This window comes from Anguilla rostrata, chromosome 10 (assembly GCF_018555375.3).
Source record: "Anguilla rostrata isolate EN2019 chromosome 10, ASM1855537v3, whole genome shotgun sequence".
Taxonomy (NCBI): Eukaryota; Metazoa; Chordata; class Actinopteri; order Anguilliformes; family Anguillidae; genus Anguilla; species Anguilla rostrata.
In genome coordinates, this window is record NC_057942.1 from 19432457 (window position 1) to 19456223 (window position 23767).

The window sequence follows — 23767 nt, forward strand, 5'->3', positions numbered from 1 at the left end:
TCCGGGACTTGGGGCGGACCAGGCCGAGGTCCCTCCGGGACTTGGGGCGGAGCAGGCCGAGGCCCCTCCGGGGCGCAGGGCAGCGCAGGGGGCTTCTCCGTATGCTCCTGGATGTAGTTCTCCACGTACAGGGCCGCCTCCATGAGGGCCTCAAGGTCCGAGGCTTGGTCCACCCCGAAGGTGATCAGCCAACCCTTAAGGGCGTCCCTCAGGCCATACCGGAAGAAGACGCACAGGTCCTCCTGGCACAGTCCACATAGTGGGGCGAGAGCACGAAACTCGATCGCGTACTCCATCAGAGTACGCGACCCCTGGCGTAGGCTCACCAGCTTTGCCCCTGCCTCCAGCTCAGAGGCGGGGAGCTCGTCCACAGCAGGGCCAAACCCTGAGGCCCCCCCAGTGACCACCGGCTTGCTCCAGACGGGTGGCATGATAAAAAAAACAAAACTTCAAAAGGGAAGAGGGGGGAAGAAAAAAAAAACTCTGCTGGGTCCAGCACTGGCTGGATCCTTCTGTCAGGATGCGTGGGGGGTTTGGACCCAAACGCAGAGGGGGAAAATGCAAAACTCCAAATGATGAGAACAAAAGACTTTACTAAAACAAGGAAACAAAAGGGAACAAAAAGCCTTGCAGGGCAACCTTCAACAAACGAAGGAAAACTTCAAAACACAGGAACAAGGAAAATCTAGGAAATCCAAAAACACAAGGAAACCAGAACATGGGCAGGAACACATGGAGCAGGTACTTGGGTAGGGGCTTACGCACAACACAACCAGACATAACCACAAGGATCCAGCACCTGAGTCAAGGGAGAGGGAAACTTAAATAGAACAGACACTGACGAGACACAGGAGGGCACCATGAACAATCAGGCCACAGAGAGGGAAGGGAAAACGAGACAACCAAGAACCAATAATAGGACAATTGGAACAATCATACAATTACACAGGGGGAGCAGGACACAAAACAGAAGTGCCGCCATCTGGCAGCCCAACAGGGAAAACGCAGACAGGAACACAGGACCATGACAGATTCACTGAAATTGAGACTTTGAATAAACTGATTTGTGTGTCGATTTATAACTGATTGTAACTGATTTGTGTGTAGTCCCTGCTTGTTATGACTGAAGAAATTACTTTAAAATATTGCCCATTGTTTTTCTTTCCGTTTTGTGTGTTGTCGTGTTTTGCACATTTTAACGCATTTCTCGGGGTGTTGATAGCCTAATACGTCTTGATACATTTTTCCCAAAGGCTATATTACAAAACACTATAAATTATGAAAACGATTGTTGGAATTGATTCAGTTGTGTTGTTTATTTATCGAAAATAGTTTTGCAATATATGCTTTCGTTAAATATTGATGAAATTAGGTAGCTGTTGGAGCAGAAATCTACTGTATGTGGTAATGTTGGGGGTAACAGGAAGTAATAAAAATACAGCCTTTCTAATGTTAAACGACCACATATTCATGCAGCCTAAAGCCCCATAGAAACATTTTTAATGTTCTATTTGCTCAAAAGAAAATTGCAAGAAAGCAAGTCAAATAATCTTAACTAAATCTGGAGATCTCCATTCACCCTGCAACACGTAGGTTCCTTGTCTTTCGCAAATGAGTAATTGGAGGCATAAATTGGACAATCTGTCATCAAAGAGTGTTACCTTCAGCCACCTATTGCTGGAAGAGATATAGATAATCAGTTATATAGTGTAGCTAGTGCTCATTATCTAAGCTTCACCAAGATACTGTCTACAGTGTGGTTTACTTTTACAATTGGATTTTTTTTTTAATAAATAAAAAAATTACAGTGAAAACTAGGCAAGTTTTTTTTATTCACAGTTCCAAACCTGCTGCCAGTATGGAATGATGCCTATCCTTAGGGAGGTAAAAAAACAGTTTTGGCAAATTTTCAGAAAACATATTTTGACAGTTTATTTTTCATGCATAATGGCATAAATGCTGCAGTATAATCAAATAACAATATGTAAATCGCTGCCAGAAAATAATGGTTGTTTGCTTTAATACAATGCTAAAAACTATTGTCATTGGAGGAGAAGGCATCATAGTGTGACTTTTGGAGTTTTTTCCTTCAGCAACATGAAGCAATATTTAGTGTTGTTTGTACAGTAAAACAAATGTACACATTTACTCGTATTGTAATGGCATGCTGCAACATTTAATATGTACTCTCAAAACAGTGGCCTCCAATTGACCAGGCTCACATCTGATTTTTCACCGTAAAAAAAAATAAAAAAAATAAAAAATAAAAAAATAAATAATAGGGATTGTGGTTTTTTTTTTTTTTTTTTTTTTTTTTTTTTTGCTTGCCTGCCCTGTATGTTCCATGTTCATATGTGCACAAACCAAAATAGTACAATGTCCCAGAATTAGTGTTAAAAGGTGGCTGCAGTGGCTTAAAACTGCTTGTGCATTATTAGGCACTAAAGAAAAAGAGCAAAACGTCTTTACTGGCACACCCGCTACTGCGTCGATCAACCCATGTTGACAATTTATTTCAGATCACAAAACGACCAGACCAGGCAAGGTGAAAAGTATTCTATTTGCACAGGGCGAAATTAGCAATTCCACTAGTGCCCAGTCACTTGCACTACTGTTGTCAGCAAATTGTGCCCTGTGTGTTAAATACTGAGAAACAGAAACTATTAATGCACAACCAGGTTAACTTAAAGTTCTTCTTCTTTATTAACAAAAGTGTCTATCAATCTGCCTGCAAATGCATGATGGTCTGTGTTTTATTGTGAACAAGAAATTGCCTTTGTTGTTTTTTCATAAATTTTAAAGTCATTTTTAAATTGGTTTTGCCTTCAAAACTAGCTGACTTTAGAAGTAGCCAATAGACAGTTATTGAGTAAGACTCGTATTTACTAGTTTCCAGATTAAAAATTGTGACTCATTTTTGTTTAATGCTCACATCCTTTTCCCCTCTTCTCACACCTCTCCAGTGAGACTCTCCCTTTGACCATGTTGACTTCAGGTTTGGACAGACTGGAGTGCAAGTCAAGCCCTTGACCTCCAGCAGACTACCTTCACTTACATTTCAGTTCCAGCTCTTCAAAAGAAAAGTTGTACACTACAGATGACTGGCACTTAAAAATATATTTTCTGCACATAAAAGAACTGTTTGTAATTGCGTTTCTATATATCAAATCAAATCAAATTTTATTTGTATAGCGTATTTTACAGCAGTTGTCATAATACGCTTTACAGACAACCCTGGCCTAAACCCCCACAGGAGCAAGCCTAAGGCAATACTGGCAAGGAAATCTCCCTGTGGCAGATGGGAAGAAACTTCGGAAGGAACCAGGCTCAAGGGGGAAACCCATCCTCCTCTGGTCAGCTCAGGGTGTTGATATATACACTACCGGTCAAAAGTTTTAGAACACTTCCATTTTTCCAGTTTTTATTGAAATTTACGCAGTTGTCTCAATGTACTCTGAAATTAAAGCTTAGAACAAATAAACAATTGGAGATTGTCATGGAATTGTTCTGTTTAACACAATGTATTACAATTTTTTTGACTTATCAAGGTAGCCACCTTTTGCAGATATAACAGCTGAACAAACTTGTCATTCGTTCTGCAATGGAAATCAAATATTGTCCAGAAAGATCTTCCCAACACTGTTGCAGAAGTTCCCACAAATGTGTTGCACTTGTAGACTGCTTTGTTTTCACTCTTCTGTCCAGTTCAACCCAAACCAGCTTGATGGGGTCTGGAGACTGTGCTGGCTATTCCATTATTTGAAGCTTACTATCTTGTTCTTTTCTTCTAAGGTAGTTCTGACATAGCCTGGAGGTATGTTCTGGGTCATTATTTTGTTGTAGGATGAACCCGAGACCAACTAGGCATTGACTAGAAGGTATTACATGGCGCTATAAAATGCTGTGGTAGTCCATTTGGTTCAGGGTGTAATGGACGTACCAGAGAAAGGCGCAGAGACAGAAGTAGCGGTGCAAAAGTTAGGGGTTTATTGTTCCCAGCACAGGTTGACCACACAAAAAAAATGTCTCCAACCAACAAGGGAAAAAAAACCAACATGTAAAAAAATTATAAGAAAAAAACAAAAGAAGTATGAAATGCTCCAATAACAAAATGCCTCTAACTCTGCTCTTGCCTCTTAAAATACAGAGATCTAAAATACAGCAGATTTAGCAATTATAGAACCTTTTAGCCTGACAGACTCACACCATGGCACCCCAAAACAAGACAGACCAAGGGGGCCCAAAATACTCATTTATATAATGGTGGCCAGCACCAAAATACAGGAAAGAAAAAGGGACATAAATATGTATGATAGCTATTACAGGTATTTGATGAATGACAACAAAATATACATATAATAGTTAATATTTGTATTGCATTTGTTGACTAATAATTTTAAAAGAAGAAAATGAATATATTTTAATAATGATTTTAAGATGACTGTGGGTCCTGTGGTCCCCTCAGGCCATAGATGGAGTGGACTGATCAGCCCTCCCACTAGGAACCAAATAAATGTTCCTTGTTTCCGCCCGCGACCCCTTTTTCGGCGGACCCGTCTGCAGGAATTCAACTTAAAAGCAGGTAATACAAACAACCGCGCAATTACATTGTTAAACTTAACGTTAAACTAAGTGCGTGCACTCACTTAATAAAACGAAAGTAAATAAAGGATTGTGATAAACAAAAACCATGTGGCGAGTTATTTTAAATGATATGTATAAATGTACTTGGAAATGTATGGTAAATGGGGTGAATTGGGCTTAGCGCAGTGACCTGTCTGTATGACTCGCTCTGCAGCCATCACACACCCCCCTACCTCTGGTTTCCTGCTGGTAAGCGAGAAAGGAAATCCGCTGTGGTGTTGCTTCTCCCAGGGACATGTCGAATGGAGAACTTGTAGGGCTGCATGGACAGATACCAACGAGTGATTCTAGCATTTGAATCCCTCATACGATCCATCCACTGCAATGCTTTATGGTCTGTTTCAAGGAGGAACTCTCGGCCGAGGAGGTAGTACTTTAGGGTGTCTAGGGCCCACTTCACCGCAAGGCACTCCTTCTCAACTGTCGAATAGCGAACCTCCCTTGGAAACAGCTTCCTGCTGATGTAGGCCACCGGGTGTCGATCATCTGACTCCCCCTGGAGAAGAACAGCTCCTACACCCGTTTCAGAGGCATCAGTTTGTAAAACGAAAGGCTTGTCAAAATCAGGGCAATGCAACACTGGACCTTTGCATAGAGCATCCTTTATGTCCTGGAAGGCTCCCTCCGCCTCTTCCGTCCATCGGATCTGTGTAGGGCAGTTCTTCCGGGTCAAATCAGTAAGGACAGCAACTCGCATAGAAAAATCAGGCACAAACCTTCGGTACCAACCTGCCATTCCCAGGAAGGATCTCACCAGAGACTTAGTCTGTGGCAGGGGACAGCCCTGAATTGCCTGAATCTTTTGAACCTAGGGTTCGATGACTCCATTGCCTATTACATACCCCAGGTACTCGGTCTCAGTCTTTGCAATGGCACACATTGACGGGTTGATGGTGAGGCCTGCTGACTGGATACGTTGGAAGACCACCTCCAGGTGTCTCAGATGATCCTCCCAGGACGAGCTGTAAATGACAATATCATCTAGGTATGCAGATGTAAAGTTGCTCAAGCCGGACAATACCTGGTCGACAAATCGCTGAAATGTCGCTGGAGCTCCGTGCAGACCAAAGGGCATCACAGAGAATTGGTAGAGACCCCAGGGGGTCCGGAAAGCAGTCAGCTCTCGGGATCGAGTACTCAAAAGAACCTGCCAATAACCTTTACATAAATCAATCGTGGTTAAGTATTTGGCCTTACCCAGGCGGTCAATGAGGTCATCAATTCTTGGAGTTGGATAGGAATCAAACTTTGATACAGAATTGAGGTACCTAAAATCAATACAAAACCTAAGACTGCCATTTTTCTTAGGGACCAGCACAACCGGGCTGCACCATTCACTTTTGGATGGCTCAATGATGCGCATGGCTAACATCTGGTCTAATTCCTCTTTCAAGGCCACCAGGAGGTGCTCAGGTATTCGATAACTCATGCGCCTTGCACAAGCATCTTCTCGGAGCACAATATCATGCTCTACAAGGGTGGTGTGTCCTGGCTTCTCCTGGAAGACTTCTGGGCTACACAGTCTCTGTATATCAGAATTCTGTTCAGGTGAAAGGTGGCTAAGGTCCAGGGCAGAGACGGGCTGGATAGGTAAGTACTGTTCTTCTACTTCTTCCTCATCTCCCACACTTCGGATCAATAATGCCTCTGCTTCTTCCACAGGCCTGGCAAACCACTCCTTCAGCAGATTGACATGTAGAACCCACTTAGATCGCTTCTGCCCAGGGGTAGCGACTTCATAGGTGGTAGGTCCAAGTTTCCGCACCACCTCAAAAGGACCTTGCCATTTGGCTAACAATTTGCTGGAGTCGGTAGGTAACATCACCAGCACCTTGGTTCCAGGTTCAAAACTCCTGGCTCGAGCCTTCTGATCATACCATACCTTCTGTCTTTGTTGAGCCTCTGCCATGTGTTCTTGGGCTCTTAGTCATGCTCTCCAGTTTTTCCCTCATGTGAATCACATAGGCAATGATGCTCTTTGGTTCTGCCGCATCTTGGCCTCCCTTCCACGTTTCCTTCAGCAATGTCAGGGGTCCCCGCACGTCACGGCCGTATAACAACTCGAAGGGTGAAAATCCAGTCGAGGCCTGGGGTACCTCCCTGTAAGCAAAAAGGAGATACGGGAGCCACTGGTCCCAATCTGCACCTGTTTCACAGACAAACTTGCGGAGCATTTGCTTCAGGGTCTGGTTGAATCTTTCAACCAGCCCATCAGTCTGTGGATGATAGGGTGTAGTCCTTATGCCCTTAATCCCTAAAAGCTGGTACACTTGTTTCAACAGTTTGGACATAAAGTTAGACCCTTGGTCAGTGACTATGGCATTGGGGAACCCTACCCTTGAAAATAGCTGGATCAGACAGAAAGCTACAGATCTGGCCCTAATAGTCTTAAGGGGGAAGACTTCAGGGTACTTAGTAGCATAATCCGACACCACCAACATGAAACGGTTTCCAGACTTACTTTTCTCAAGGGGGCCCACTATATCCATACCAAGTCGCTCAAAGGGCACACCCACAACAGGAAGTGGTTGAAGAGGGACTTTGGGGGGGCCTCTAATGGACGTCTGCTGGCACTTTGGGCACGTCTTACAATACCGAGCCACATCTTTTCTTAAACCTGGCCAGTAGAAATAGCGACCTACCCGTGCTATGGTTTTCTGTTTCCCCAGATGACCAGCCCATGGAATGGAATGACCCAAGGTAAGCACCAGCTCTCTGACCTTTTTAGGGACCACCATCTGTGGCTCTGGACCCTGCTTCCGGTATAACACCCCATTCTGGAGGTAGAACATGCCCTCGCCACACTCAGCTCTAGTGTGGCCTAACGGCAACTTCTCCTGGGCCTGGTTGTACAAGGGGCCAATTACGGGGTCATTTTTCTGTAACAGGATTATGTCTCTGGGAACCTCAAGGCCTAATGGGGTTTTAGGACCTGGCTCATCCTGAGAGCTCACAACCGTGTGGTGAAATTTATCTTGCCGTTTTCGGCTCTTAGGTTTACGTGTCTTTCCTGGCACACACTCCATGTCTGCTTCAAAGAAAGGCAAAGCACCAAGAAGCTTCATGTCAACCTCACTTGACTTTGCCATTGCTCGAGTTACAGCCATATTGCAAGCATAGTTAGGGGACAGAATATCAAACAATACAGGCAAATCTTGACCTAGTATCACAGGATAGGACAAGTCTGTAGAGAGGCCTACTCTCATCAAGTAAGACTGTCCCTGCACTTTCACATATACATCAGCTGTAGGGTAATTCTTTTCATCACCATGCACACATCGAATTGCCACCGGAGACGCATGGTTCCAAAGATGGGCTGGAACTAACCCGGCTTGAACTAAAGTTTGCATACTTCCGGTATCAACTAGTGCCCGGACTTCTTGACCATTCAAGACAACTGATGTACAATGCAGGGGAACTTTATCTTTCCCTTCAGAGGGAACGGGTCTGGGGACACAACACATGTTTGAATGACAGGGTGGGTTGTTGGGACACTTAAACTTAGTATGACCTTCCTGACCACACTGATAACAAATCAAGGGTTTTGCATTACTAGGTCTAAAACTAGGGCTTCCACTGGCAGGACCAACCCAATCACCCACAGACTTACCCACGGCTGTGCTGGTCTTCGAAGGGGGAGGGGATGTCATGCCCAGCTTCCTAGGCTCCTTGGCTCCTTTCCACCTACTATAGGTCCATTGCTGAGTTTTCCGACGAGCTGCCACAAAAATGTCTGCCAGACCAGCAGCCTCCGCAGCAGAGCTAGGGTCATGCTCCTTGACCCATACTTGCAGCTCTGGAGCAAGCATACGAAGGTACTGTTCGAGAATGATAACCTCTCCGACCTCCTCTTTGGTCCTCTTCTGAGGTTGCACCCACTTGTGGTAGAGCTCCTTTAGCCGGACATAGAGTTCTTTGGGGGATTTGTCTGGTCCCACCCCATACTTGTTTAAAAGGGCTGCCTTCACACTATCATAATTGAGTGACTCATTTAACTCCATATGCACATACGCACTCCTAGCTTTGCCCGTTAACAAAGGCACTAATCTCACTGCCCAGTCGGTTGTTGGCCACCGACACGCCGTTGCTATCCTCTCAAATGTGGTAAGAAAATGCTCTATATCATCAACATCAGTTAGCTGCTGTAGGCGTGGCTCCTGCATAGCCCTTGACTGTCCTAAACCTTGGTTTTCTGGCAGACGTGGCCCCTGAGGAGCCCCAGGCTGTCTACCACCTTGACCATTCCGGCCATCCAGGTTAGGAGAAGGAGCTTGTCGGCTAGTTACTTGGGGAGAGGTGTCCTCTGGTGTCCTAGATCCCTGCCTCTGGTCTGGAACAGGGGTGGTCCTGACATGGACTTCCTGCTGGAGAAGACTGAATTGGTGCTGAAGGGCCTTCCACCGTGCCTCCTGTCGGGCTGCGTCCTGGTCCAGACGGCTGTCCCGGGCCTGCTGCATCGCCAGGTGTGCTTGGAACATATCCCTCAGCTCCTGCAGGGAAGCCTCCTCCGAGATGCTCCTCAGCTCTGGTTCCTCTCCATCCATTCCCCCATGGCTCCTCCAACAGCTCCCTCTTCTGGTCGCTCCGACCTGACCTTCTTTGGTCCCATTTTGACCGGTGAAGAAAAAGTTCATGAGATAAAAAAATTCTACTATTGCTCACTGCTGCCCCCTACTGGACATCCCTCCGCTGCCACCAAGTTGTAATGGACGTACCAGAGAAAGGCGCAGAGACAGAAGTAGCGGTGCAAAAGTTAGGGGTTTATTGTTCCCAGCACAGGTTGACCACACAAAAAAAATGTCTCCAACCAACAAGGGAAAAAAAACCAACATGTAAAAAAATAATAAGAAAAAAACAAAAGAAGTATGAAATGCTCCAATAACAAAATGCCTCTAACTCTGCTCTTGCCTCTTAAAATACAGAGATCTAAATTACAGCAGATTTAGCAATTATAGGACCTTTTAGACTGACAGACTCACACCATGGCACCCCAAAACAAGACAGACAAAAAAGGGCCCAAAATACTCATTTATATAATGGTGGCCAGCACCAAAATACAGGAAAGAAAAAGGGACATAAATATGTATGATAGCTATTACAGGTATTTGATGAATGACAACAAAATATACATATAATAGTTAATATTTGTATTGCATTTGTTGACTAATAATTTTAAAAGAAGAAAATGAATATATTTTAATAATGATTTTAAGATGACTGTGGGTCCTGTGGTCCCCTCAGGCCATAGATGGAGTGGACTGATCAGCCCTCCCACTAGGAACCAAATAAATGTTCCTTGTTTCCGCCCGCGACCCCTTTTGCGGCGGACCCGTCTGCAGGAATTAAACTTAAAAGCAGGTAATACAAACAACCGCGCAATTACATTGTTAAACTTAACGTTAAACTAAGTGCGTGCACTCACTTAATAAAACGAAAGTAAATAAAGGATTGTGATAAACAAAAACCGTGTGGCGAGTTATTTTAAATGATATGTATAAATGTACTTGGAAATGTATGGTAAATGGGGTGAATTGGGCTTAGCGCAGTGACCTGTCTGTATGACTCGCTCTGCAGCCATCACACAGGGTGCAGTCACTTTGTGCATGTCACCAACACTGGACCCAGCAAAAGAGCCACAGACCATCACGCTTCCTCCTCCATGTTTGACAGTTCGTGTCACACACTGAGGAACCATCTTTTCACCTACTTGACGGCATACAAAAAACCCTGCGTGATGAAACGAAGATTTTGATTCATCGGTCCATAAGACCTTCTTCCAGTCTTCCAGTAATCCACTGCCAGTGCTTCATGGCCCAGGCAAGCCTCTTTTTCTTATTTAGCCATTTTAGCAATGGCTTTCGTACTGCCACTCAACCTGTCAAATCTGAAGCTTGAAGTCTTCTCTTCACAGATGAAACTGAGTCTTGCTTACTTCGACAACTTTTACAACTGTGCTTGAAACTGTTGCCCTGTAAGCCGCCTATCATGCAAGCTGTTGACTCTAAGAAACTTGCCTTCTGATTCTGTTGTGGCTTTGGGTCTGCCGGACCTCTTCCTGTCAGAGTTTCCTCCAGTTTCCAAGTGCCTTTCGATGGTGTAGGAAACTGTACTCACTGACACCGTGCCTTGATTTGCAATTTCTCAAAAGGAAAGACATACACTTTTAAGGGTTATAATGGTCTGTCTGTCTTTCTTTGTTAATTGCCTTTTTCTCGCTACAGGGTTTACTTCATTGCTAGCAGACGTTAACACATAACACAAAAGTCAGCACCCACTTGGCAAAGGATGGAAGAGAGTTGTTCCAGTTTAACTAGAGGTTGTTAAATGGCCAGTTTTATGTTACAGAGAAATAATACCACAAAAAGTTGCTTCAAAACTACATATGACTACTGTAACAGTGTTTTGTTGGTAAATGAAAAAAAAAATCGTTTTCTGTTGAAAAATTCAAATATCAGTTACACCACCTGTATCATGTATCTCCTTATTTGTCCCAGGAAACAAATAATCAAAGTGTGATCAGGCGCCATTGCAAAACAATCACTATCTTTCCTATGGAGTATAACATCAAACAGTATATGGAGTATTGTAAAGTGTAAGTTATACATTCAGCATCCCCATCTTAAGCCATATCGGAGACCAAACCTTCATACACACTCACGTTAAAAAATACACTGTATCAATGGTGTTAGGTACTTTCTCCACACAATTAAACTGAGTCTCTGTAGTGGTGGGGGAAAACATTAAAGAGCTAAAAAAAAGTGTGCAAAATTGAATTTGATAGGCACCAAAAGCTGTCTTAAGTGTACACAGCTCTCTTCTTTCTCTCACTCTTTTTTCCCCCTCTCATTGTTCCCTGTCTCTTGAGAGATGGCCTGGCAGATGCATCGATTAAAAAAACATATACATATAACCAACCCATAATTATGTAGTCTAACTGTCTCAAAGTAACACCATATTACAAAGCTGAAAATGTTGTAAATTATTTGATCTGCATCAAAGCTGTTGGAGGTGTTTAAAGCTCCCACTTTCTCTGTCCTTCACATACTTCTCTCTCTCTCATGCTCTCTCTTTTAAAGGTGGACATATGCATTTAGGGGGGAAAAATGAGTCCAAGTATTTTCAGAGAGAAACACACAAGCACACAAAATTGATTAATTGCCTGCAATGGGTTACAGCAAGCTTATTATTCATACAAATCTCCTTCACCCCTCCATGAAACGTATTAATGAATTATAGCTGGGTATTGATTAGGGAAGAAAGGACTTCCTTGCTACACGTGCATCTGCATTACTGGAAAGTGGCCAGGAAGGACAATTGCAGGCAGGACTGAGACTGATATTGCACACAACACGACTGTGCCATAGTTTTGTAGAATGACATGAATCTGTAGGAAAACAGAAGTTTGCTGTGATGTTGCATTTGTTGTTTCATTCGAAGCCAGCGTCAGTCGACCATTTTATGGGCGACTAGTGGGGGTCGAATTCTCTGGTTCAAAAATGATGTTAGCCCAATCTCCACCCTCAGCTTCATTATTTAACATTGGTACGCTAGTCAGTGGCTGCATTAGAATATTTTAAAAGCCCCATTGTCTCTATGTGCCACTCAAGGGGTTAACTAACTGGCAGCCGTGCAAGGAAAAGTTTGAATTGTCTAATAAACAAAGAGAGAATTTATGCCTTTGATAAAGCAGGGATGCATCCTTTGTGAAAGCAATTTGGGCCCACAGTGCTCAAAAAAGTATGTGAAAGTGTAGCAGAAAAAAAAATCTGTGTATTGAGAATTGAAGAATGGAATCATTTTTTTCAAATGTGTCTCCAGGGCCATACATAAATATATAACAACAGAAAGAAAGTAAATAACTATACTGAACATAATTAAATAAATAATTCATTAATGATTACACAATTGTTTAATGAACTGGTCACAGAGCAAAACAACACTATTTTAAACATAGTTAAAGCGCATGTTCATGTAACAGGTTTCAGCATTTTGTCCCTGCTGTTTTCTACAGCTGTGTTTAGAAGAATTCAGGGAAAGGAAGCAAGGTATGGAATGCAATTTATTTTATAAAATTTAAATCTCAGCTGTTTCCCAGTTGACTATGGAAGAGCCAGGAGATGCTGTTTTTGTGACATAATCCAGAGTCATTGGTTTTTACTTTATCTTCACACGTCCTGTCACTTCCATTGTAACAATATTACAATGGGTTGCATTGTAAAGGGGTTGCTAATGATGAGAGGAAAATTCCCTCATATTCTGTTCAGTCTGATAGCAAAACGCTGGTTGCACCAAAATAAAAAAAGGCTTAACAAAAACAAACCAACTTCATAAATTAAATTCAGGAGCAAGACTGCTGTCATTCAGATGCATGGAAGGCTATATTGCCTGCTATGTAACATTGCATTAGCAACTGCACTCTGGTAATTTAAACAACATATTCATGAATCATTTCAAGCTTGTTGAAATATGTCCAGGGGGATCTGCACAGCACAAGAATAAATTTGCCAGTTCGGAACAGCAGCTGATCGCACAGCAAGCCCAGCTAATGATGGCAATGAATGAAATGGAATGATTGTGATTAATGAAACTGAAGCAGTCGGCTTGGCCAATTACAGGGTGTGTATACACTCTCAGAAATAAAGGTATAGTGCAAGTACATTTCTGTTCTTCAATGGAACATATTTCACAAAATTACCCTGAAAGTACAATAATGTTCTTTTTTTGGTACTAATAAGTACACTATATGACGAAAAGTATCTGGACACCACTTGGTCTGGGGCTGTTTTTCATGGCTTGGGCTAGGCCCCGTAGTTTGACTGAAGGCAAATCCTAATGCTATAGCATACAATCACATTCTTGATGATTCTGTGATTCCCCAACAATTTGGGGAAGGCCCTTTCCTGTGTCAGCATGATAATATCCCTGGTCACACACAGCAAGGTCCATATTTAAATGTTTTTTGTCAAAATCTGTAAGGAAGAACTTGACTGGCCTGCACAGAGCCCAGATCTCAACCCCTTCCAACACCTTTGGGATAAATTGGAAAGCCAACTGCGAGTCAAGCCTGAACGCCCAATCAGTGTCTGACCTCACTAATGCTCTTCTGGCTGAATGGAAGCAAGTATAAGAGTGGACGTTGTTATAGCAGCAAAGGGTAAACCAACTCCATATTAATGCCCATAATTTTGGACGAGATGTTGGATGTCAGGTGTCCACATACTTTTGGTCATGTAGTGTATCTTTTACAAGCAAAAAAGGTAGAAATTAATTATGTATTACTGGCTAGGGCTACCTAAAAAATTAAAGCCATTGATTGGTAGATCTCAAGGGTTATTATTGAGTGAAGTGATCTCTGCCTGGTTAAGTAGACACAGCAGTGCTGAACTAAAGTAGCAGATGAAGTACTGTAACATGGAAGAACATTTGTGAGTACTTTGTTGAAGTGAGGAGGTGGCACCACCTCTACAGGACATAAGAAAAGCACAGTAAGTCCCCTGGGGTGAGTATTTAGCTCACAGAGGTCATCATATTGCTTTATGTAAAAAAACAGAAACTAGACTTCAAATGCCAATATGGACTCAGCGCACAGACTCTCAGCTTGCAGAAGTGAGGAAACTGAGTTCAAGAAAGAATGAGCACAGATACTCGTGTTATGGATGTTATAACTGGATGACACATACACATGCTGATAGGTGTCCACAGTTATACACCACACTTCCAAATGCATTATTGGTTCTAAATATCTCCCTTATTCTTTATCTCTCTCCCCTACAAAAGACATATTAACTGCCATAACAAATAAAGACCACATGCTGTCCTTGTCCATTCATTCTACATTCAGTCAAAAAATATTGAACTTCATAATTGCCTTTTAAAAATTCAATGATCTCAAAATTTAAGTTTTCCTCAAATTGGAAATAAAACCACAGAAGAAATGAATAACTCCAAAAATCCAATGAAATATAAAATATAATTGTCCAAAATGCTTTAAAGATGTTTGTAATGAGCCATCAGTTTTATTTGTTTTAAATATCAATACACTAATGCGATAGAAGATAGATGACTGATTACCAACCTCTGGAGAGTTAAATTGCAGATGGATTTACTCCAAAGTGCCTGAAATACAAACTGGAGAATATGAGAAATATACAAAAGGAACAGTAAGAATATGGGTTAAATATTTCACTGAAGCTGTGTCATATTCTATGACTCTTCATTATGAATCAGGTCTTCAAAGGAAAGCCTAACTATATACTGTATGAATTCTATAAACTAGCATGACGCATTCTTTTGTAATTTAACTACAAATCTATCTAAAGTTTCTCAGCATTATGGAAATGCTGATGAAGCAATGCTGTGGAAATAGCTACTTTAATGAAAATCTGTCCACACCACAGAATCTTCTGTCATAACTGTCCTACTGATGGAGGTTTCTCACTTTGATGTAATTTAAAATTTAGGCAATATTTTGACAGACCCAGTACATGATGGGGTAATCATATCTGTGAGACAATGGCTGGTGTAACCTTGTTTTATGTCACGTGATATTTCCAAGAACCCACGTTTTTATTGTTTTTTTCTTAATTATTTTTTTTTAAATCTAGCTTTTTGTCCAACATGCCCAAAGAAAATGAATGCACCACATGAATTGTGAGAGTCACTAGAGCTGATTCATACTCAAACAGAGTTGCCCACAGTGTGTTTGTTATCCACTCCACACCAATCAGAAGTATCTACACTACTGTTGTCAGGCAGAATGTTTGGTTATAGGTTTTAAAGCCACGTCTAGCACTGCAGAAATGTATAATGTTGAGTGATCTCTCCCTAACATAATATTTCACCTGAATATTGCAAGCCACTTAAATTTAATTTAGTAATACAATTAATTTCTCTAAAAAAATAAAACAATGAGTAATGAGCATTTAATTAAAGACAAAATCTAGGTTTACAGTGTGGAGCTTGCCAGATCAGTATTGCAATAGAGTAATTGAACATCTTCCCTTAAACAGTGTATATGATAGTGAAAACACGAACATAAGATCAACTAAATAAAACATTTTCCAAGAATAAAAAAAAATTCAAAAGATTAACGTATATATGCACGCGGAAAAAAAAAAAAACTTTGGGAAAAAAAAAATAAAATTCACCCTAATTTTTTAAACATAATTGAACTGCACTGCATAGGGTACAAATTCCCATGATCAATTATGTCCTATGCACAGACGGCAAATCTGGCCAATCCTCAACCTTTTATTTAGTCTTCTATTTAAGGCTTTAAAACAGATGTGAGCATCACGGTGACTTGACTTGTTTTGTTTAAATGAAGCAGGACACTTCCATTCACAATACTAACTGAGACTAGTGTGATGAGGTGTGTTGGTAGGACTCAAACGCAGGCTCAGACAGACAGGTACTGTTCAAAACAAAAAGAGGCAGACAAAACCGGACTGGATTTCAACAGGACTGGATTCAGACAGACAGGACTGGATCAAATTCAGGCGGGACCGGACCGGACTCACGCAGGACAGGGCTGGATTCAGGCAGACGGGACTGGACCAGACCCAGGCAGGACAGGACTGGATTCAGGCAGACAGGACCGAACTGAGGTAGACAAGACCGGACTGGACTCCGACAGGACAGGACTGGATTCAAGCAGGCAGGACAGGACCGGGCTCAGGCAGACTGGACCGAAGTGGGACAGGCTGGACGGAGCTGGGCTCAGACAGACTGGACTGTACAGGACTGGCTTCAGACAGACAGGACAGGTTAGCGAACTTTGGGCAATCAGGAACAGGCTCAGACAGACTGGACAGGATACAGAACTTTGGGCAGGCAGAACAGGCTCCGACAGACAGAACAGGTTACCGAGCTCTGGGCAGGCAGAACAGGCTCAGGCAAACTGGATAGGGTGAAAGAGCAGGGAAGCCGGTGGGCTGAACGGGGAAAGAAGGGGGCACGACAGACAGACAATAGACAAGACTAGGGAATACACACGCAGACTGGACAAACAGGTAAAATCGGGGCACAGATAGACAGGTTAGCTAGCAAGTAGAAGTGCTCGTAACCGAGCTGAGGTACGGGACGGACAGACAGACTAAGGCAAGCTAGCGACTTAGCAACAATAACAAACAGAGCCGAGATACACGTCTAACAGACCGATATCGAACCGCCAGACTGGGCAACGAACTGGCAGCAAGTAACTGGTGAACCGGGAATTTATACAATGACCAGTAATCAGGAAGGCATGAGAATGTGAGGAAAACAGGTGGAGAGAATCTGCTGAGATCTAGAACACTGGAACTCTCCGGGGAGACCACGCCTACATTGCAGGGGTACGAAAAAACAAGATACATAAGGCAAACGGGAAAACACTAGAAACACAAGGGTGAGCACTGGGGGCAAGGCAGGGGACATGACAACTAGTTTATATTCATAATGTAAATATAAGTACAATTCCAGAAATGAAATTTAGTTTAATTTTCTTTAGTTTGAAATGAAAGACTGAGAGATCACATACATAAAACAGGTAAAACTATACCATACTATGTCCTGAATCATAAAATCCTTAATCACAAACTCTCCGTGTGATATGCAGAGCTACTAAAGATCTATGAAGCCAAAATTAAGTAGTGTACCCCGGTGTCCCTTCAGCCCTATTCTCATGGGATAAGTTTTACTCGAGGAAGTCCTGTAATGTATTTTTTACTTATTGAGTATTATATTATATTGAACTTGTATCAAAACTTCCAGTAGCACAGCACATTTCACAACAATGGACAACTAGACATGGCTTTAAAAAAGAAAATGAGACATTAGATGCAAGAGGAGACCCTCATTCTTATACCACTCAAGTGCAACAAAAATAAATGAAATGTCCTTAAATTACTCAGATGTCTATTCACACTGGACAAGTATCACCATAGGACGTTGTCACTAGGTAATTCAGTCTGAGTAATTTACTTTGCAGCCAGGTAAAAATTACCAACATGGCAGATTCTGATGGGATTCAAATCACAGGAGTAATAGGTAATAATTCCAATTACATCTTTGGGTAATGCTAATCCTGTGAGAATTGGGCTTTAGTGTCTCCAAATCTATCCAAAATGCTTAAATTGTGTGTTGTTGTAAATGATAACATAATCACTACGAATCAACTATTGGACAATTCACTTTTGCATCATTTTCAAGTGGATTCATACCTTTCATCAATATAGGGTTCTAAAATATCTAGGGGTCCAAAAACCTATCCAAAACTTCTCCAGAATTTAATAAAATGTTTTTTCTCCACTGTAAAGCATATACATGTGCCCCTTATGATGGTCTAAGATGAAACATTGATATCACATTGAAAAACAATGCACTTTCCTAAATATGCAATCATTTACTTGTACATTTTTCTCTACGGTATGTAATCTTTTGTTGCATTGGGATGGAATGACATGTTACTACTTCTGATCACTCCAAGGGAAATTGTATGTTCATCTAGCACATATTTGTTGTAGTAAATTTGAATAAGTATATGCCCTAAGCAGTGGTGGTTCTGTAATGCGGCGGCGCCGCCCCCAAACGCGAAATAATTATAAAATAAAAAATTGTTTACTCGTTCAGTACGGCTGGTAGTCTGTCAGCACCTGCCAGCATTCATTAAAAATTGGTTCCAAAATCAAATTATATTTGGTTAATTTTTGTGTGATTATAGCCTACTTCCTGGGTGAAAGGCGCCAGGCAAATGAGCGTGTATGTAAGTCTTTCAACTTTTGGCAAGCAGGTGACCTGAGGCTGCTCTCTAAATGTTTGCTTCAGATTTTCCACGGGGAGCAGCTCTCTGCGCCACAGACACTCCTACTTTTATTGGCAGCGAATTGGTATTGTTTTTAATATGATTGTACAATTCTCAACGCTATCTTTCATGTCCATGCCTGCCATTACTACGGATGCGCGACTGTCACTCCTGCTCCTTAGCTACCTGACCGGTACTTTCAGGAGATGGCAACTTCAAGTAGAACCGCGGAAAAATTCAGCAGCAGGCAAGTGATCGAGGACGAGCATACACCCGGGCTTCTCCCGCTCTTGTTATGACAAACGGAGTTGGCTAGCTGGATGTGGTGTAAGTAATGCCTTTTATTGCTTTCCCTGTTTGCTATTTCAAAGTGTCAGCACCGAAGGGTTGTGGACAACGACGGGGGTACGAGACCTATAACGTCTTTCTGAATAATGCAAATGGCACAAAAGTAGCCACAGCCACCTAGACAATAGTATGAGACTAAATTTTTTTGGCAGGCTTAGCATTGCTGAACAGCTAAGTGAAGGCTACAGGATTGGCATTAGAAGAGATGACAAAATTGACACATCCTGTCCAGAATAATAGACTATGTGAAATTTTGTGGAGCCTTTGAGTTGGCTTTGCATGGCCACGATGAGAGTGAGAGCTCCGATAATCCCGGGATATTCCGTGGGTTGGTGAATTTTGTTGCCTCCTTTAAACTTCAGAATTCACATATTCACATTTTGTCCAGCAGATGGCAGCAGAAGGCTCTATAAATTACATTGGAGTTAGCTAATATTTTCCTACTCTTTTTATGACTTCATAGAATGTAACTGGCAGTAAAAATGACTTTAGTAGTTCCATATTTAGAAATGGGCATTTTGTCATCTCTACATATTATTTTATATTATTAAGGAGGGCAAAATATGTTCAAGTAGTGCTACTGGCCAGTGTTTAGGCAACATTACAGTGTGTTGTGTTGTTTTTAGATTTATTTATTTATTTATTTATTTATTTATTTATTTATTTATTTATTTATTTTATTTTATTTGCTGAGCTATGGAGCGCTGCTTCAGTTTGTTTGTCCCCCCCAAAACTGTGCCCCCCAAAATTTTTTATCACCAGCTGCCACTGGCCCTAAGTGACAAGTATAGCCTATGGAGATACTAATACCCCACATTACGTATTATGCAAAATAATAGAATGATGTGGTGTAATTACACAAGTTTCCTCTTGTTTATTTTGCTATTCAGTAAGCAGCGCTTTTCACCACTGTATTGGCATGCCTTTGGGCTATTGTTGGCTTATCTTATTCTTATGACATAATATGAATTATTGGAGATGAAAGAATATTTTTATGAACACCCAGATAGATGCTATCATCCAATGTTTAATGCTAGTTGCAGATGAGACTGTGTGTGTGTGTGTGTGTGTGTGAGTTGGGTGGGGGGGGGGAGGGGGATTTTATTAAATGGACGAACTGCACGACAATGGTGGCACTTAGAAACTCTGTATTTGCTGTTGTTGTGTATTATCTACTAATAAAGCTAGAACACAGAGTTTGTTGTTTCTGCTCATAGTTTGGTTGCTGAAGCACTAAATATCTGAGTTGAGCAATCTCAGGACACCAGCATCCTGGTCACTAGGAGGATTTTGCGAAGGGGTAACATTTCTTGGATACAATAGGTCTGAAAAAAGTAAGATGAGCAGATTCTTGGCATTATAATCTGACACACAGAACTACTTATCTGAACATGAGTTTAATGCTAGAATACTCCAACAGTCTGAAGTTTACAAAACCTTGTATGGACCACCGTTTAAATGCATATACTAAACAATTTAACCACAGATCATATTTATAAAAACATTTAATTTAATGACTTTAATGACTTTTTAGGCACGTTAAGGTACTCTGTGAATGCACCTAGTTTGACTGATTATAATCACATACCAAGATACTTGCACTTCAGCTTAAAACAATGCAGCCATGAATTTTGTAACAGATTAAATCAGTGTTTGTCCTTAAGTTTGACTCATGAAAAAATTTAATGAAATGCAATTCGTCTTTCAAGTTTTGCTGAATTTGCCAAATTTGTTTGTGAAGTAAAAAAAAATACAAACATACAATTAAGATCATCAGTGACACCCAGACACACAGATTGATGAATTTCTATACCATGTGACAGCAGTTAATTTTCATATGACTTGTTTCTGAAAGGTAATCACTGCAGCCTTACAAACATTAAAGTGTGTACCTCTCCGGTTGCTCCTTCCAAGTCGCCTGGGCCGGTGCAGTATCGGCACCTCGCCCCCTTGCCACAGGGCTCAGTCCTTGGTCCCCTCCTGTTCTCCCTGTACACCCAATCTCTTGGTCCTGTAATCTCTGCCCATGGTTTGTCTTATCATTGTTATGCCGATGACACCCAACTCTTTCTCTCCTTCCCCCCCTCTGACACACAGGTCTCCGCTCGCATCTCTGCTTGCCTGAGGGACATCCAGAGCTGGATGGATAACCACCACCGTCATAACCACCATTATGGCCAAGATGGCGGCGCGTGCACAACGCGAGGCTCAGCGTCTCTCCAGTTTTCGCAAATTAGCGGTTATCTACTTAGTCGTTTTAAGTCTGTTCACTCAGAACAGTTTTGCATACGTATCGTACACCCGACAAGAACTTTTGGATATAGGATTATTCAACTATGTAAGAGGGAAATTATACTGGGACCCAGAAAAGGCTGACATTTGAACGAGCCAGCATGCTGGGACGCAGCGTGTACTTCAAAGGACCCGAGAGCCTTGTGGTAAAACAATAAGTCACTCGGACTTCCTCTGAATGGGCAGGCCATTTGGCTCTCTGGAATGTTACCACCTGGACACAACCAAGATAAGGGGAACTAGTCTCTTTGCCTGTGGTTGTGGGTGTGGGTGTTTTGGGGTTGTAAAGGGTGAAGCGACCGGCACCTGGTGGGGGCACTACACGGGACAGTACCACACTGCCCACATATGGACCCCTCTGACATTACACTTTGTATTTCTTTTCTGGATCTGGACTATAAACCATCTGTATATCTTATTTACAAATCCCGGAAAACCTTACAAACCATGCACATGTGTTCATTGTATTATTGTATTATGCCTTATGTAATAATAACATGGATTGCGTGTACAATGGTTAAACAGAAGGGTATTTTCATGACAACTGCACCATAATATTACATCCACTTGGCATGTTTGGTATGGACATGTTCACAATCATTCAAGCCATTGAATGAAATATGTTTCATACCAAATAGAATTTGAAAAAACATAGTTTCAATAACTCAGGAAAAACCTAACACAATGGAATGTCCTCTCTGGTAATCATCTCCTTTTCCCCATTTCCCCACCAATTGTTTTAACAACCTCCTCCAAATGGTGGGGGCCGGAATTAGAGATTTATGATTCGGACAGGTTAATTTATGGCAATGCCGCCTAGACCAAACGCGGGATTTGGCTTAAAAGGAAGGGAGACAAAGCAATCGAGGAAGATCGTAATCGACTTCCCACCGTGCACATACTATGTGCGCTGCGTGTAGACAGACAAGGAAGATCGTAATCGACTTCCCTCAGTGCACATACTAGGCTATGTGTTCTGTGTAGAGATAGCCATGGAAGATCGTAAACGACTTCCCCACGTGGTACATACTCTGTGCTCTGTGTGTAGCTAAACAGGCTGGGTAAGAACTATTTTACTCTGTCTTTATGTTTTTAACCCTTATAATTGATTTGGAATTGAAGATAATAACCTACCTGCCTGTTCAATAAATTCTTATTTTTAACTTGCGTGGTCTTCATGACTCTAATCCATTTTATCTTCTTTTCAGCCGAAATTCCGTTTAAATACTCAGGGGGGCAATTCTGACTAGGACCTACTGATCAGGGGTCTAGTACAGTAAACGTCTGTAGTGGGGTCTTCAAGTTAGATAGGTGACCACGATCTGCCTGTTAAGGGATTGGTGGGATCGGTTCTGGTGTTGTTTGGCATAAGAGGACCCATGGGCGTAGTACGCTGGTTCTCCCCAAATTCGCCTTAAGGAGCCCGATAGATTCTTAACCGCCCTGGGCTCATAACTGTCTATGCACTATCCATGTAAGCCAGGCATGGAAGGCATGTATTATGGTGGTCAGACTCCTACCCTCTGGATTCTTCACCGAACTGAGATTTAACAATAATGCTAAACCCGGGAGCATATATTGAGGAATAATGGCACAAGATAGAGTCGAGTGTAACCACTCCCAAGTTCCACGTATAGTTAAACCCAAATTTTAAATTATCATATAAAATGGAGTCAGATTTAATACGAGGGTAAAACCTAGTAACTGTTACGCTTTCTTGATGTGGTCATGGATATATCTGTTGTGTTGTTCCGCGCATTTGTGAATTTTCTGATGCTCCCATTAGGATATTGACAGTCCGGCGACAGATCGGATATATCTCTGATGACAGCATAGCCCCGTTTACGAACGGAGAGTAACCAGAGTGCTACTGATCCGTTTCAGGCCAGCTTTAAGCGGGATATGAAGCAGCGCCTTCATATCTAACCCGTGGCAGCGGAACCAGTGCATTCTTAATTATAATTGTGCCCTGTTCTTACGAACAGAGGAAAAATAACTAACATCTCGGTTTTGAATCACACCAGCCAAGGGAGAACACGCGATACCTTCCCCTCCAGCTACAAACCCTCATTGGTCTAGCTGTGAGGTGTTTACAACTACACTGAGACCGTCTGGACACCGGAGGCTACCAACCCGCCTCCGCCGGCCGGAAGTACTCGCAGGCGGCGTCGAGACCGCAAACAAAAGCGGGGGACAAGAGGAGGGCTAAGAGCCAAGCTAAGGCTATCTCCTCATCGGCTATCTCTACCCAGCATTTTCCTCGCCAATGTACGGTCCCTGGCGAACAAGATGGATGAACTGCGACTGCGGATCACCACTCATAAAAGAATTATGGACTGCGACATCATGATTTTTACGGAAACTTGGCTTAACAGCGACGTTCCCGATAGCGCCATTGAGCTACCTGGGCACTACATCCTCAGGGCGGACAAAACAGCTGATGACTCCGGTAAAACCAGAGGTGGGGGATTGTGCATTTATGTCAACAAAGCTTGGTGCACAGACAATGCCATTATCGAGAGTCACTGCTCTGCTAACCTAGAACATCTCATGGTTAAGTGCAGACCTTTTTATCTGCCCAGAGAGTTTACATCTGCTGTTGTGACTGCAGCATACATACCCCCGGATGCTAATTCTAAGCTTGCTATGAAAGAACTGCAGGACGCCATTAGCAAACAACAGACTACACACCCGGAGGCAGCC

General features: G+C 42.3%; 1 long non-coding RNA gene across 1 annotated transcript; it reads left to right on the forward strand.

Annotated features, from left to right (window-relative positions):
* The first annotated feature begins 21115 nt into the window (after positions 1 to 21115).
* On the forward strand, positions 21116 to 22231 carry LOC135265199 (uncharacterized). Its single transcript, XR_010332876.1, has 2 exons — positions 21116 to 21969; positions 22031 to 22231. It is a non-coding gene; the product is annotated as an uncharacterized LOC135265199 (long non-coding RNA).
* Positions 22232 to 23767: the final 1536 nt, after the last annotated feature.